Source organism: Acanthopagrus latus, chromosome 12 (assembly GCF_904848185.1).
Source record: "Acanthopagrus latus isolate v.2019 chromosome 12, fAcaLat1.1, whole genome shotgun sequence".
NCBI lineage: Eukaryota > Metazoa > Chordata > Actinopteri > Spariformes > Sparidae > Acanthopagrus > Acanthopagrus latus.
The window spans coordinates 20,391,925-20,406,177 of record NC_051050.1 but is presented as its reverse complement, the minus strand read 5'-3'; the positions used below and the strand labels follow the sequence as shown (position 1 = coordinate 20,406,177).

Genomic DNA, 14,253 nt, shown 5'->3' with positions numbered 1-14,253 from the left:
AATACCGACAGAAAGGCTGGTGATGTTTCCAGCTTCCAACACATAGTGCTGTTTTTCCATCACATCTGTTGGTCTGGATCTACTCGGTTTGACTCGGCACATTTACACCACAGCTGGGCAAAATGCTCGAAGGTGTTTCTCATCGCACCGATCCTCGTCGTACCACCGAAGAATCACGGTTAAAGACGCCACCCCCGTTATTTAACCATTTCAAAGCTTTTATTATGACGCAGCATCACAGGAAATGTTGCGTTTTCACAACAACACACGAGTCCTGAAACAGTAAAACACAGCAGATGTTTGAAAGGACAAACAGGACGAGAGAAACTAAAGAGAATCGGTCAGAAGCTACAAAAAGTACTGAGAGCTGAACTTGTTAAAAACGTCTCTCTCAGGTTTCCTGCACAGATATGAGCTGAGTGTCAATTTGCACCACACACACACTTGTTTAAGGGTCAGGCGGGGGCTTGTTACGGGTTGGCCACAGTTGCGGCCTGCTTGGAAGCGAGGCGGGCCTGGCTCGTCTCTAGTCCGGAGCAGGTCCAATCGCGGCTCCGCTCGGCTCAAATCAGCTCAAATCAGCAATAAAACTGGTGATGGAAAAGAAAAAATTATATGTTTTCTTTACTTTTGATACGCTAGGTAAATTTTTTGCCAGAAAATTACACACATAAATTCAATATAAGGTACTCTGACTGTCATTTTTACCAAAGTAATATTTGAACACAACATCTCTGCTTTTGTCAAGTTTGAGTTTGATGCTTCTTCCAGCACTGGGTCTCCTGTCAGTCGACCTGTTCTCAACCTTGTACGTTTTGTCGACCTTAAACATTTCTGATATTTTCTTTCCATTTCCGACGGGGTGCGTGCTAACACTTTTAGCTCAACAGCTACGGTGATCTCAGCTTTACGAAAGTGCAGGTAACGTCTTCTTCCAGACTCTTGGACTCTGTGTGGAGCCATTTTAGGTGTTTTTGGGAGAATGCTGCACATCTGTTTTGCTGTGACTTCACCTGACTTTTTCCATTTTCAGGAGATAATGAATGGATTTTCATGCTTGGGCAAACTTTTCCTTTAAAAAAAAAAAAGACAAAAACAAGAGCAAATCCAAAGGGGTTTTTACAAAGAAAGCCTGGTGACAGCAGTGAAGGCTGGATAAAAAATGGCCCCGGCAGCAGGGTCCAGCAGGAAATTCAATAAAAACTCTTCAAAAGGCCGGGCCCTGACATTGAAAAATAGCGAAATTATAACATACAGCAGGGTAACGAAAGAGAGGAGTTATTGTATTTGGCACAGGATCGTGAAGAGAGAGCCCAGGGCCGCCACGTCAAATGAGCCGTCACTGACGGAGGGAGTTAAGCCTTGTGGTGATTAAATATAGGCCTCAAACCTGCTGGCTGCCAGGCAGGCAGACAGCAGACATGTTTGTGCACAGGCAGCAAAATGAACAGAAAACAAAGAGGGAGAGAAACTGAGGAGGAGGAGGGAGGGAGGGAAAGACTCCAGCAAAGAACAGACAGCTAATATCTAGGCTGAGATCGAGGAAAACAGTGTTCAGGGAGGGTTAGTATTAGATAAGACGGCGAGGAGGAGACGGAGCCAGGACGTCATGAGTGGAGACGCAGCGGTGGCGAGCCAGAGGGGGAAATTTAGAGCGATTTCTCAAACACGTTTATAAATCTGTCAGGATGAAGCCTCCGATTCTGACTTTTATCCAGCTACCACTGTTTGGTGACATATTTTTCACACGTTGGCGTCCGTTCACGCCGCCCGGAACGAATACATTTGAATTTGCATCCTTTTGGTTGACACTGTATGTCATCTATGCGTATGAATAATTCCCTTTGCATAAGTGGTCGGAGCAAGAGGCGTATTGTTATTGAGTCTAAGATCTAAACACTCTGAAGAGCTGTTTTGTACAGTCTAACCTTGAACTCTAAGCAGACTCTCCTAACTGTATTGCAAAAGAGCAAAATCTTCTTTCGATCTGGCTCCCAGATTTTCATGATCAGTCGCCTCTCGTCTTTCAGCTTGTCTTTCTCAGCGTTTCCGTCCGTCTCCCTCGCTGTTTTTTTCTCTCCGGCTCACACTCAGCCCTGACGAGGGGTTACTGGATACTGTGTCAGAGTCTCTAAACTCCACCTGACAGGGTGTCGCTGCGAGCAACACGGCTAATGTTACAGCAGCCAGACAAGAGAGAGCAGGGCGGCTGGGGGGGGTGAGAAATAATGAAGGCTCACATTTGGTGTTTGACATTAAAGATGACATCTCACTTATTTTCCTTCTCCTTTCATCACGTCTCACATCTCTCGATATTAAAAGGCTGACGGGGTATCCGTCGCTCAGGCTGGTCCGCAGTCTGCACACATGTGTCAGGGAAAAAAAAAAAAAAAAAAAGGGGGTAAAGACGGGCAAGATGGGAAGAGACAAGCATGCGGCGTCGTACACGAACACCAGTTTGGGTTCGCGGCTCAAAGCAGAGAGTGTGACACCGGCAGCAGAGTGTGTTGTTTGACAAATCTGCGAGAGTGACAGCCGGGACAGAGAGCGCAAGAGAAGAGGAGTGGAGAAGCCTTTTGTGCCTTCGAAAAGCTTCTTTCATCGCGAGCTTCTCTCATCAAAGCTCCTCGAGTCTATCTCGCCCTCCTCGACTCGTGGAATTTCGGATGATAACCTTTGAAGAGCGGCGAGGACAACGAGGAGGAACATCTCTCTGTCAGCACCAGCGTGATGTGAAAAGCATTAGAGATTCCTGCAGCGTAATTAATTCAGAGTCGTCTTATCTTCGCCGGGAATATAAAGACGGATAACGCAGACAGGGACGGCCTCCGATGGCATTGTCAGCGCCTCACCGTGCCACGTCTGAGCCAACCTGTCTACCCGTCTGTCTGGAGGGCACTGAACCGCAATTGTTTGGCTGATTTGAGCCAGATGATCCTCATTGTCACACCCTAAACTGAATCCTCACATGAACGTGCCCCGAGGACGAGGGAGCAATTTAAAGGCCGCGGCCTGTCTCTCAACTGGAGAGAGGCTTCACGTGGCCTCGCTCACACCTCAGAGGAGGACGGAGGAGAGGGACGACGGGGAAGAATATGTCGGGGGAACGAGCCAACAGATGAAGATCTTTCCGTACGAAAGTCTAAACAGGACAAGAAGACGAAGAAATCCCTTCCAAACATTTGCATGATTTCCCCTGATTTTTATTAACTCGTGTTGTGGCTTTACGGATGGAAACGTTCCTATGTCTGGTCGGCTCCAGACCGAACCATTGGAATAATTACCGCAACATTCTGTCCAGACGTTCAGGATGTTTTTCAAACCTGCGCTATGTTTGCTCTGGTCCACATCACGAGGTATTAACGTGTTACGTGTTCCCTTTGGTTCAGCTTGTTTTCATTCAGACAAGCAAAAGCAAAACGCTGAACTAAAAAGCCTCGAGAAGGTTAGTGTAGAGAACATATCGAACCTTTAGATACCGTTAGAGAATCCCTTCCTACCGTCGCTGGAAGAAGAACATTTCAAACACCTCGCTGTTGGTCAGTCTATGATGACGTCACAGCTGATGGTGCCTGACGATGGTTTTCGTATCGATTTGAATGGCTGTGAAAACTTTTATCTAATTATTCTTTACGAAAATTGGCAACAATGTGAGAACTTTTTGCACAACAGTGGGAAGCTAACCTGAACTCTGACAGAGGAAGAGAGGAAGAGAAAATTCCCGAGACTCCTTTTTGAAATTGCCCAATTTTGTGAGGTGCTGAGTTTTGAGAAACTTTATAAACTTTGTGACACTCTTTCTAAGACAAATTCTCAATTAGGTGGGCCTTGTAAATCGGCTTATGTTAGAAATTAGTTTCTTAGGTTTCTTGTACATTTATCTCAGTGATGTTCGTTAGTTTTGGGGATATTTTCCATCTTTGGTATTTTAAACCAAAACACAATCTCCTCTGAACACTCACCATTTTGTGCCTCAACCTCACCAGAACACAAGCATTGTCAAAAAATAAAACTGATAAATGAACATGAACAAATGCAAAGTTCTCTTCTGACGTTTCCTCTTGCGTTTGAATTGTGGTTTAGTAATTTTGGTCCACACCTGTCCGACTCATCCAGACTAAACCACACCGGTTTGAAAACGCCCCGTCTGCTTTTGTCCTATTCAGCCTGACCTCACTTTTTAATTTCCAGATATTCTTTCACTGGTGGTAAATCAACAGTCGAACAGCCAAACACATAACTTTCTCCTTGACAGTATCAAGTGAGCACACGTTCACAGCAAACGATTCCCTGAATGATGAAGTCTGCAGAATTTGGTTGGCCTTCTCACTCGGAGCTGCCTTGGCATCAAAATCAAACGGAGCATTGATCTCGATCGAGCCGAGGAGCTTTTTGTGCCGTTCTACTTTAATCAGATTATGCTGTTTCGAGCAGATCGCAATAAATTACCGTTAATAAAAGCTGTGTGTTGTAAATCACTCACTGCAGCTCAGGACACTTTGACAAAGGAGCAGTTAACACAGTTTACTATGGTGCTTTGAGTTGGTCAAAGGTGGGACGAAATCCAAGAGACCTCACAGCGAGGCAGCAGGTGTTGCCTTAGAGCGAGCGGAGCAGATGTGGGACCTTTATCTTTCACCACGTCCACACTGACACTGATAAATCCGAAAAGGCATCTATTGGTCGACTCAGCCGGAGTCTTGACCACAAAGAAACATCAGAAAATTCATGGAAACTCTTGATGGATGATCTCTGCCCGGTAACCTTCCACGCTTACGCAGCAGCAACAGTAGGAAGCTGATGTCGTGTCACCTCAGACTTCACGCCTGCACATCTACCTGACGGTCTCTTTGTGTTGTTGTAAAGCGAATCAACACGTCTCTGTTTCAGCTGCAGCCTCAAGTAGTCAAACAAAGAAATGACAAACGAAATGTTTAACATACAAAAATGTTTCTTTGCTTCTCTAATGGAATACAGTAAAACGTATTTGTCATCATCACCAGTCTTCATTTTCTCTACAGGCCACTCTTTACTTTGGCTTGTCGCTAGATGTTGTTTGCCAGTAAAGGGCGATCTACTTGTCCTTTATTTTGATCCCGCAGATGTTGCATTTGGCGAGTCTTACAGTAAGTGTGACTCGAGTACAAGTCTCAGACCCAAGTCCCCATCTCTGATGAAGAGTTGCTTATTCACACATGCAGCAGCTGTGGAGAAACTTTATCGTTCATTTGAAGCCAATTTTATTTCCACTTGTTGACTTTTCACTGTTTTTTTGCTCTGTTTTTGGTCAACACCAGTCTCTTTAGTTGCTAAATGTTCCACTATGTTCACCAACTAGTCGCGCTCTGTGTCTGAAAACGACACTGAGAAAGTGATGATGAGTAGTATATAAACCTTATTTCTTGGAGACGGGGTTTCTCAGGCGACAGATCACAGGTTTGATCAGAGGACCAAGAAGAACAAGCGAGTAATCAGCCATTTTTGACAACAAAAAACAGCTTTTCCGCTCAACTGCCACGAAGCCAAACAGAGAATTTTAGTTGTTTTTTTTTTTGGCCTTTCTGCTGATTCAGACCGGCTGTAATCTAATTCCAAAGTGTGGAAAGAAAACTCCTGAAGACATAAACAGCGAGTTAATCTGTATCTCTCTGATCTCACCGCCTGTCTGTCAATCGAAGCAAAACAACACAGGTATAATTTAGCATGACAGCCTTCTGTCGGCAGCTGGGGTGAAGAGTTCACCGTGTGTGTGAGACAGAGACCAAGAAACATAAAGCGGCGGCTGGATTTACTGTATGTGGACTATATTTATATACGGCGGTACAAGTTTTCGCCGTAGCAGTCGAAGCATCTGAGAGTTTGACAATTTTCAAAACAGGGGAGCGATTGTTCGCAGAGGCACGGGGAGGTCAACTCACTGCAGCACAAGCTCGTCTATTCAAAGCCTTGAAAAATCAAGTGTGGCTTCATCCAACAAAACTTCTTTTATTGAGATCCCAACCCCGTTACATTGCATCCACTGTCTCTTATTCAGTGGTCTGACATTAAGAGAATGTCTTTTGACAACGGTGAACAGGACTAAAGCGGAGGATGACCCCGAGCTGGGGCAGCACAGACTAGACAGGCTGCTCGGGGGCCCCGGAGGCAGACGCTGTGGATCCATGACAGGGCCGAAGAAAGAACAGAACGGAGCCGCAAAGAGTACGGGTGTGATAATGGATTCCCACATTAGGTCCATCAAGGCCTGATGAGAAATGGGATATGGCAGCAGCTTGGCACTGGAAGTAGGAAATCTGGTTTGAAGCGAGGCGTTGAGCGCGCTGGTGACTCTCTGCTTGGTGGCAGGCGCTTGGGGCTTGTGCTGGGGATTTTGGAGACTTCCCCGGGTCGCAGTGTGGAGTGGAAACACATGGTTTCAATGTGTCTCTCATCTCCTACACTCAAGAGTGCGGCAATGTCCACAGCTTTGCATTTGTAACTGGAATTACTTACGGTTAGTGAGGAAATAGGCGACAAGTTTCTGTGTGTGTGTGAGTGTGTGTTAGCGATGGAAATCCCAAGATTTCATCATTCGCTCCCCCCCTCCCTCCTCCGGCTGTGTGGGTTCCTGCAGAGTTCATGGGTAATGCTGGCTGAGATCCTGCAGGTTTTGAAAGACATGAATAACCTGACAGGGACACGAAGACGCCAGCAACCACAGAAGCTTCAAACCAGCAGGGAGCAGCAATATGGATGATGGGTCACTCCTCAGTCAATCAGACAGTTGTGACAAAGACAGATGGTAGAGAAACTGTGCGAACTTAACAGACTAGCTAACTGACAGTCAGTCAGTCAAATTCTGAGAATAAAATACTCAAAAGATGCTCAAAGACTGATCAGTGTTGGTGTGTTCCCAGCAGGCTAGCACGTTAGCTCGCCAGCTCTACAAGTGGTCGATACGCCACCAAGGTTTTGTCCATCCTCTGTTTGACAAAAACACACAGGTTCATTTTTCTGCGTCTCTTCCTGATGATATTTAACATTAAAGTGGCCCCGCCCATTTTTGCCTTCTGGTCCGGTAACAGTTGAGCAAGCTGAGTATTAACAGACTGTAATGTTTTCATGATATCAATAAAGAAGTATTTCATTTTGTAAGTGAGACATTTAGATTTCTTTGCGCAGTCCGAGCATTTATGAATTGCTTTTTTGAGGAAATTTCAAGATATAAAGATACATATCATGTTTTATGATATTATTTTATGGCCATACCATCTGAGAAAAGACATATAGAAAAGTAAGAATAAGTACAAGTTTGACAAATAACAGAATTTCTCCTCAATCCAAACTATTTCCATGATGTTCATCGGAGCTTTTTCACAATAAGATTCTCTTTTGCTGTCAGTTTGCAAAATACTCTACAACACAAAAACACAAAGAAACACACACACACACACACATCCATACAATCACAATCACAAACACACACTCTTATACACAACCAAACAGGCGCGTACAGCACTGAAGAGTTCACATGTTCACAGAGGGAGCGAGGGTACAAAATTAGATCCAGGTGGATTCACGAGTTTTCATTTTCTTTTTCTCCCAGCAGGGTGTTCACTCACACACACACACACACACACACACACACACACACACACACACACACACTAAGCTTAAGACGAGAGTAAAGAAAGGCTGACCTCTGACTGTGTTTGTTGGTCTAGAACCAGGCGTGAACCTCAAGCCCCAGGGCATGCTGGGAGTTTAACCAGGGTTCAGAGGTCGGTGAGACGGTCAGCTGAGCGGTCGCGGGGTTAAAAAGAATAACAGAGGGGAGCGGCTCTTTCATTTGCTGCTTGATTATTTTACCCTTTAAAAATCAATTATTAGCTTTTTTTTTGTATGTTTTTTTAGATTACATTCCTTTTAAAACTCTTTATTTTAGTCGTTTTGTAACATTCTGCATTGTTCTCACCTCACAGCAGAGGAGGCACAAGTCCACACACTCTTTACTTAAGTAGAAGGACTGATTCAAGATCTTCACTCAAGTGAAAGTTAGAAGTCAAAGGCTGAAATAGACTTGAATTCTGACAGTACTGTTATTATGCTTTTGCAATGCATGATGGGTAACTTTTGGGAATATTACAGTTTGCTGAGAATTTGAACTGCACTCTGAACCGACCGTATTAGGAGTAAAAATGGTACATCACAAGGAAATACTTAATTATTTAGCACTATAAAGTAATTTGTCAATAAAATATAGTAGTTTTACAACAAGGTGCACATGCTAACCGCAGGCTAATAACAGGCTAACAGGACTACAAGTGGTCCAACAAAGTGCACATGCTAATAAACTAAAATAGACTAACAAACCTAAAAGCAATGTGGTTTGGTTGATATACAGATACAAATAACTGCATCATAATGTAATTTTACATCAAAACACTGTATCATGACTGTAAAGTTGTGTCTGAGTTACTGTTGTAAACACAGCATATAATCATGATTTTCATCTATATTACTGTGAAGTAATGACAGTATAACACTATGAATTTACTGCAATTTATGAGCAAGTGATTTACTGTAAATTTACAGTAAAATTCTTTCTTTCTTTTTTTTGTTTTTTTTTTTACAGTGTACAGATTTGTGTGTTAAAATAAGGAGTAAACAGTTAGGTTAAGTACAGATACCTGAAAAATCCACCAAAGTAAAATAACAAAGTACTTTGTTACTTTCCAGCTCGGCTCAGTTGTCAGTCTGTCCTCAGTGTTATTGATCTCTGAAGTTAATCTTCTTGGGGAAAAGACAGATATTCACTGTCAGTTCCTGTGTTTCTTTTTTCCTCTCCTGTTTTAAAAATGTTTGACGGCAGCGAGTTCTGGGTGGAGGAGGGAGCTGATGGGTAAAAGTCTTTAGGGCAGATCCACCTTGAGAAAAAGCCAGAAGGCCCCTCTGACACACTGACAGCTTGCCATGAGTGACGTGTGATCTGTACAAATTTCAAGACTAATAAATCTACCTGTCAGAGGAAGGAGACTTGAAAGCGCCGCTGCCCCACGGCGCAGCTTAAATGCAACCGCCGTTGATGAAATTCTGTAGGCTGGAGAATTACAGCTGTCAGGAAAAAACGCCTACATCAGATCTGACGGCTCGCCTGGCTCCCTTTTTTTTCTAACCTGTTCTCCGTCTCGCACAGCCTCTCGCCTTTCCTCCTTTTTTTTTTTTTTTTATTTCTACAGTCTTTTTTTCCATTTCCTCTCTCTTTCATTTCTAATCCAAAATATGTGTGACGTGAACTTTCAGAAAAAAAAAAAAACAGGCGTGGGAAATATTATCTCTCTCCGACGTGCGGCAGGAAAAATATTCTTTAAATTCACTTGTTTGTTCTTTTCTCACAACAAGACGCACTCTGTGAGGAACAAAGCTAAATCATATCACACACAGCTGGTTTGCTTTTCCATTACGGAGCGGCTCTATTTTCTTATTGCTTTGAAGTTTAGCTGGACGGCAGCCAGTAAGAGACATATTCACTGCTGGTCCGTGACAGCTATAAACATCGGCTCACCCATTCCATCGTCTCGAGAGAGAGAGAGAGGCATAAACCAGCTGAGCGTGTTGCTGTATTTATGGGTAAACGAGTGGAAAAGCCATTGCTCTCTCTAATCTGTCATAAAGGGGATTTATGGGTGTGTGATGTGAGGACCTTGTTCAGACTGTATTGACTCATCTCGTGCAGGCAGACGCCGCGAGGCCTGAAGCCAGCCACATTCCACATCGGCGGACACGGAGATCGAAACACAGAAACGATCATGCAGCAAAAACTTTATATTCTGTTTTCATTTACAGGGAAAGAATCTAGTTTGTGCTTAGGGACCAGCTGTGCTTTGAGCTAATGCTAACATGGTCACAATGACAACGCTAACATGCTGATGTTTAGCAGGTAATATGTTTACTATATTCACTATCTTTGCTAACTGTTTTAGCATGCTAACATATGCTAATTAGCACTAATCACAACTCCTAAATCGTAATATTTCTTTGATACGGCTTCAAATGAAGTGAGACAAAAATAACAATTCAGTCTGATTATGAGTTGAGATGGGATTTAACAAAGCACTTTTACTCGAGTACTCTACTTGTGTACAGTTTTGTGGTACTTGTACTTTACTTTCTTCATTTTGTTTTACTCCTACTCTACTACATTTTGGAAGCAAATATTGTACTTTTCACTCCACTACATGTATTTATAACCTTTTCACTGGATACTTTGCAAATTTCATGCATTAGGGCGAAAGTAACACACTTTTTAACTAGTATTCCACCCAATACAGCGTATACTTCTAGATTTTTTTCATCAAGAGACCGCTGAAAAACCAACCGCCAAAGAAAGGGACACGGGTTAAAAAACATATCCTCCTTTGCCAAGGTAATTTGTTCATTTCATCAGCAACTGGATGAAAAAAAAATGATTATCTGATAATCAGAAAATGCTGAATAGCTGATCCAATAATCGACAAAGCTGGAGCTTTTTTCAAGGAATAAAAAAATCACCAACACTTGCAGCTCGTCTGGCACAATCCAAGTCTCTGGAAGTCACAAGATGCAAAGTTGATTTGAAGAGACGTTAGTTGATAATCACTGGATTTTCTACTATGGGTGACTTCCTCCGAACCTAAAGTCATATTTCACCACGTTATCTTAACTTTTACTCGAGCATGACTTTTGGTTATCAGGATAATGTGATTAGTATCAAAGTTGATGGATGTTTGCATGGTTGTAAAATGAATGTTCCTTTAAGGCAAAAAAAATGTTATTTAGCAACCTGTCGATTTGTTATTTCAGTCACCTTAAACAGCCTGTCATATTACCAACAGAATTATGGCCCGAAACGTTGAGAAGGAACAAAGAGAAGAAGAAGAAGAAAAATCACAAGCAACAGTTAGAAAAAAAAAATGAAAAGAGCAAGACGGAGAGGGAGAGAAAGCACTCCTGGGTCCGTCTTTCAGTTCCACATCTGGCCCTGATATTTCAGAGTTAATTAGTCATGCAGGGGTTGTGTGTAGATAAATCTATCATCCCGCAGTGCACAAACCATTTGAGAAATGAAAGGAAGTGAGGAGATATACACAGTCGGAGCTCCTTCATAAATCACTGGCCCAGATTAAAAACAGGCACTGCAGTGATGAGAGGGTGGGATCAGGACGAGGCTGGCCCTGGACTTTCTCACACAAAAGCACACTTTCATGCACGCACATCGGCCCACAGCCACAGGATACACTGTACAGTATGATACACGGGCCTATATATAGACTTTTTACTGCAGTTTTTATCAGCTAAGGGTACTTGTACACCAGGAGGGTACTTCTGTGGTTGCCAGCAGGAACATTAAAGATAATGTGCTCATGTAATTTAAAAAAATAGATAAAAAAAATAGATGTTATGATTTGATTTCTAAAAATAAATCCACATATAAACCCCACACTGCCTGCTGCAGTTATGAATTTGGTTAGCAAGCAGGCACAGTAGTTGAGACAGCTTCAAGTGATAAACGGTTAAACAGTTTTCTAACAAGTTAGCAATACATTTTTAGCGATTGAAATAGTTAGTGAAAGTAGAATAAACAGCTCAAATGGTTAGCTAAATGTGATTACAGCAAGCCAAAAGATGTGTTAGCTCTACACAGTTTGCTAAATGTTTAAATGAGCAAGCGAAATGAAAGCTAATGATAAGCAGTTAGCTGAGTCATGATTAAATGGTTGGAATAGATGTTAGCTAAAAGCTAAAAGCAAGTTAATTATTTAAAGGTTTTCATTAATTTAGCTGAAAAACAGCTGAAATAGTTAGCTAAAGGTCATGATAGTTAGGCACAAGCAGTGTATAAACAGTAACCTATTTTGCTAAATGTTTATATGAGCTACCAAAATTAGGGCTAATGACAAACAGTTGAAATAGTCACCTGAAAGTAGGATACAGAGCTAAAATTAGCTAGTTAGCTAATAGTACTGAAAAAATGGCTGAAATAGATAAATGATACTTGATGTATACTTGAGCTAACACTATAACTTATTGGAGGAAAAGCTAATTGTAGCTGTGAAAGCTAAAAAAACAGCTAAAACAATAGTTAGCCAAACGTGATTATAGCTAGGCTAACCACAGCCAGTGGCTAACCAGTTACATAGTTTGCTAAATGTTTGAATGAGTCAGCAAAAAATAGGCTAATAGCTTACAAACAGTCTAAACAGTTATCTCAAATTGAGATAAACAGCTGTAATAGTTAACGTAATGAATAAATGGCTGAATGGTTTTAGCTATTTTTAGCTAGCAAACAATGTAAACATTGACATTCAATTCGTTGAACTTTCTACATTAAAGCACATCCACTTTAAAGTTTATCCAAATTAACTCACTTGGAACATGACAGGTGATTTCAGTAAAAGCTTACTGGCTCTTCAACAACAAGAAATACTGTGACCTGGACTCCTCTCACAGCTATTCTTTGGTGGGTTTTCTCCTCCACTGACACCATCATTAGTTGGAGGAGCTGTTGAATGTTTACACAGTAAAACAAACGTACCCAACAGCAGCAGACCGCCTCGTAAACGTATGGCGGCCGCGCCATCTGCTCCCCGTCCGTCCAGTATCTCACTCAGCAGAGGAAGCAGTGGGAGGAGAGGGCTGACAACAGGGGAGGACAAGGAGCTGAGAGACCGACAACAAGGACATGTGCGAGAAGAAACAAGTGAAAAGTGGGGAAAAAATAGAGCGGTAGGTCACGAGGAAAAGGAAGAGGATTTAGAGTGAGAAGAAAAGCCACTCGAGCTGTCAGTCGTTGTGGGACAGAAGCCCGAGGGCACACTTTGGTCTTATTCTGACAGGGCTTCATTAGGAGCTGTCCACCCGAGCCTCAGTGAAAGGCGTGGGCATGTTTGCATATACTCACAAATAGGGCGGACAACATGGTCAAAATACTTCATCTTGATTTATGTCCAAGCAGCTCTGGGGCTGAAAAGTAAAGAACGAAGCAGAAATGCCCAAAAAGAAACTGCAGTTCCTCGAATGGCCACTTAAGGCTGTCTCCAAAAGCGAGTCACCTCCTATAAGAGCCCCCGTTACAGCAGCACATTTTTTTTGTCTGGTACAATAAACAGGTTTGGTCTCTAAATCTCCAACAGGTTGTTTTTTAATTTGACTTATTCGTTTTGGGTATATTAAAGCTTAAAAGTCATGCATAATTAAGAGTGAGTACAAGCTAGCTGCTAGCTGTCAGTGTCCAGGCTTCATTTGGCCTGACTCAGGATAAACCGGGACTTCAAGGTGCAATTTATGAAATTTTTAGATGAAAACATACAAAAAATGAACAGACATTATCAACAGAATGTGCAGAAATACCAGTTTTGACATTGTGACTGATCCATGTAGGTTAGCATGCTAACTAGCCCACCTGTATTGGTCCAAACACATTTTATGTTCTATTATTTATCCTTTCTCCGTATGCTGCTTGAGTTCGGTGTTTTACTCTGCTAACCGTCTATCTGCTGACTGACACAGAGAGAAATCAGAGTCTGTCTCCTCCAGGAAATGATGTCTCAACAGCATGTTGCCTTACAGATGTTACTGTCAGTTCATTTACATCTTAATTGAGGCTTTTTAGCTGTCGTGTTAATATGAAGACAAAAACAAGCATCTGTACAACAACGACAAAAAAAATCTTATTGCAGTTTACACTACAACACTGGGAACGGCATGACAGGTGAACTTTAAATCACCTCAACCTCTAATTTAAGGTTTAGGATTTATAGGTTTGGAGGATTTACGGCGAGGTTGAGGTCGGGGAGGAGGTGAAGGTCAGGAGAGGGCCGAGGTCAGAGGTCAAGGCGGGGAAAGTGCTGAGTATTAACAGGAACATGTGTCAGGGAATGTGTGACTCAGGAGGAACTTCAAAAAAATTCCTGGAGTAATGAGAAATTCTCTTTGAAGTATCGCACTCACCAATCTCCAGTCATTTGTTTCAATATTTAAAAAAGGCCTCAGACCGTGTGTTACATAATTCAACATTGCTGTGATTCTTTGCAGATCAGTTTAGATTTCTGAGTGTGAAAACAAGAGAAGCAGCGGCTTTCATCATCGTGATTCAATTAGCTGGATGTGACGGAGAAGAGAGCAAACTGACTCTGTGGACGCTTTTGTTTTATGATTCATGGCTGATGATTCAAATGATCGCAATGAACAAAGACGTCTTCAAAATCATATCATTCATATGGCTTTTTACTGGCA

General features: G+C 42.3%; 1 long non-coding RNA gene across 1 annotated transcript; it reads right to left on the bottom strand.

Moving 5' to 3' along the window:
• Positions 1-240: 240 nt before the first annotated feature.
• Positions 241-12,988, bottom strand: LOC119029946. Its single transcript, XR_005078138.1, has 3 exons — positions 12,920-12,988; positions 12,554-12,678; positions 241-590 (listed from the first exon to the last, which is right to left on the bottom strand). It is a non-coding gene; the product is annotated as an uncharacterized LOC119029946 (long non-coding RNA).
• Between the last annotated feature and the right edge of the window lie 1,265 nt (positions 12,989-14,253).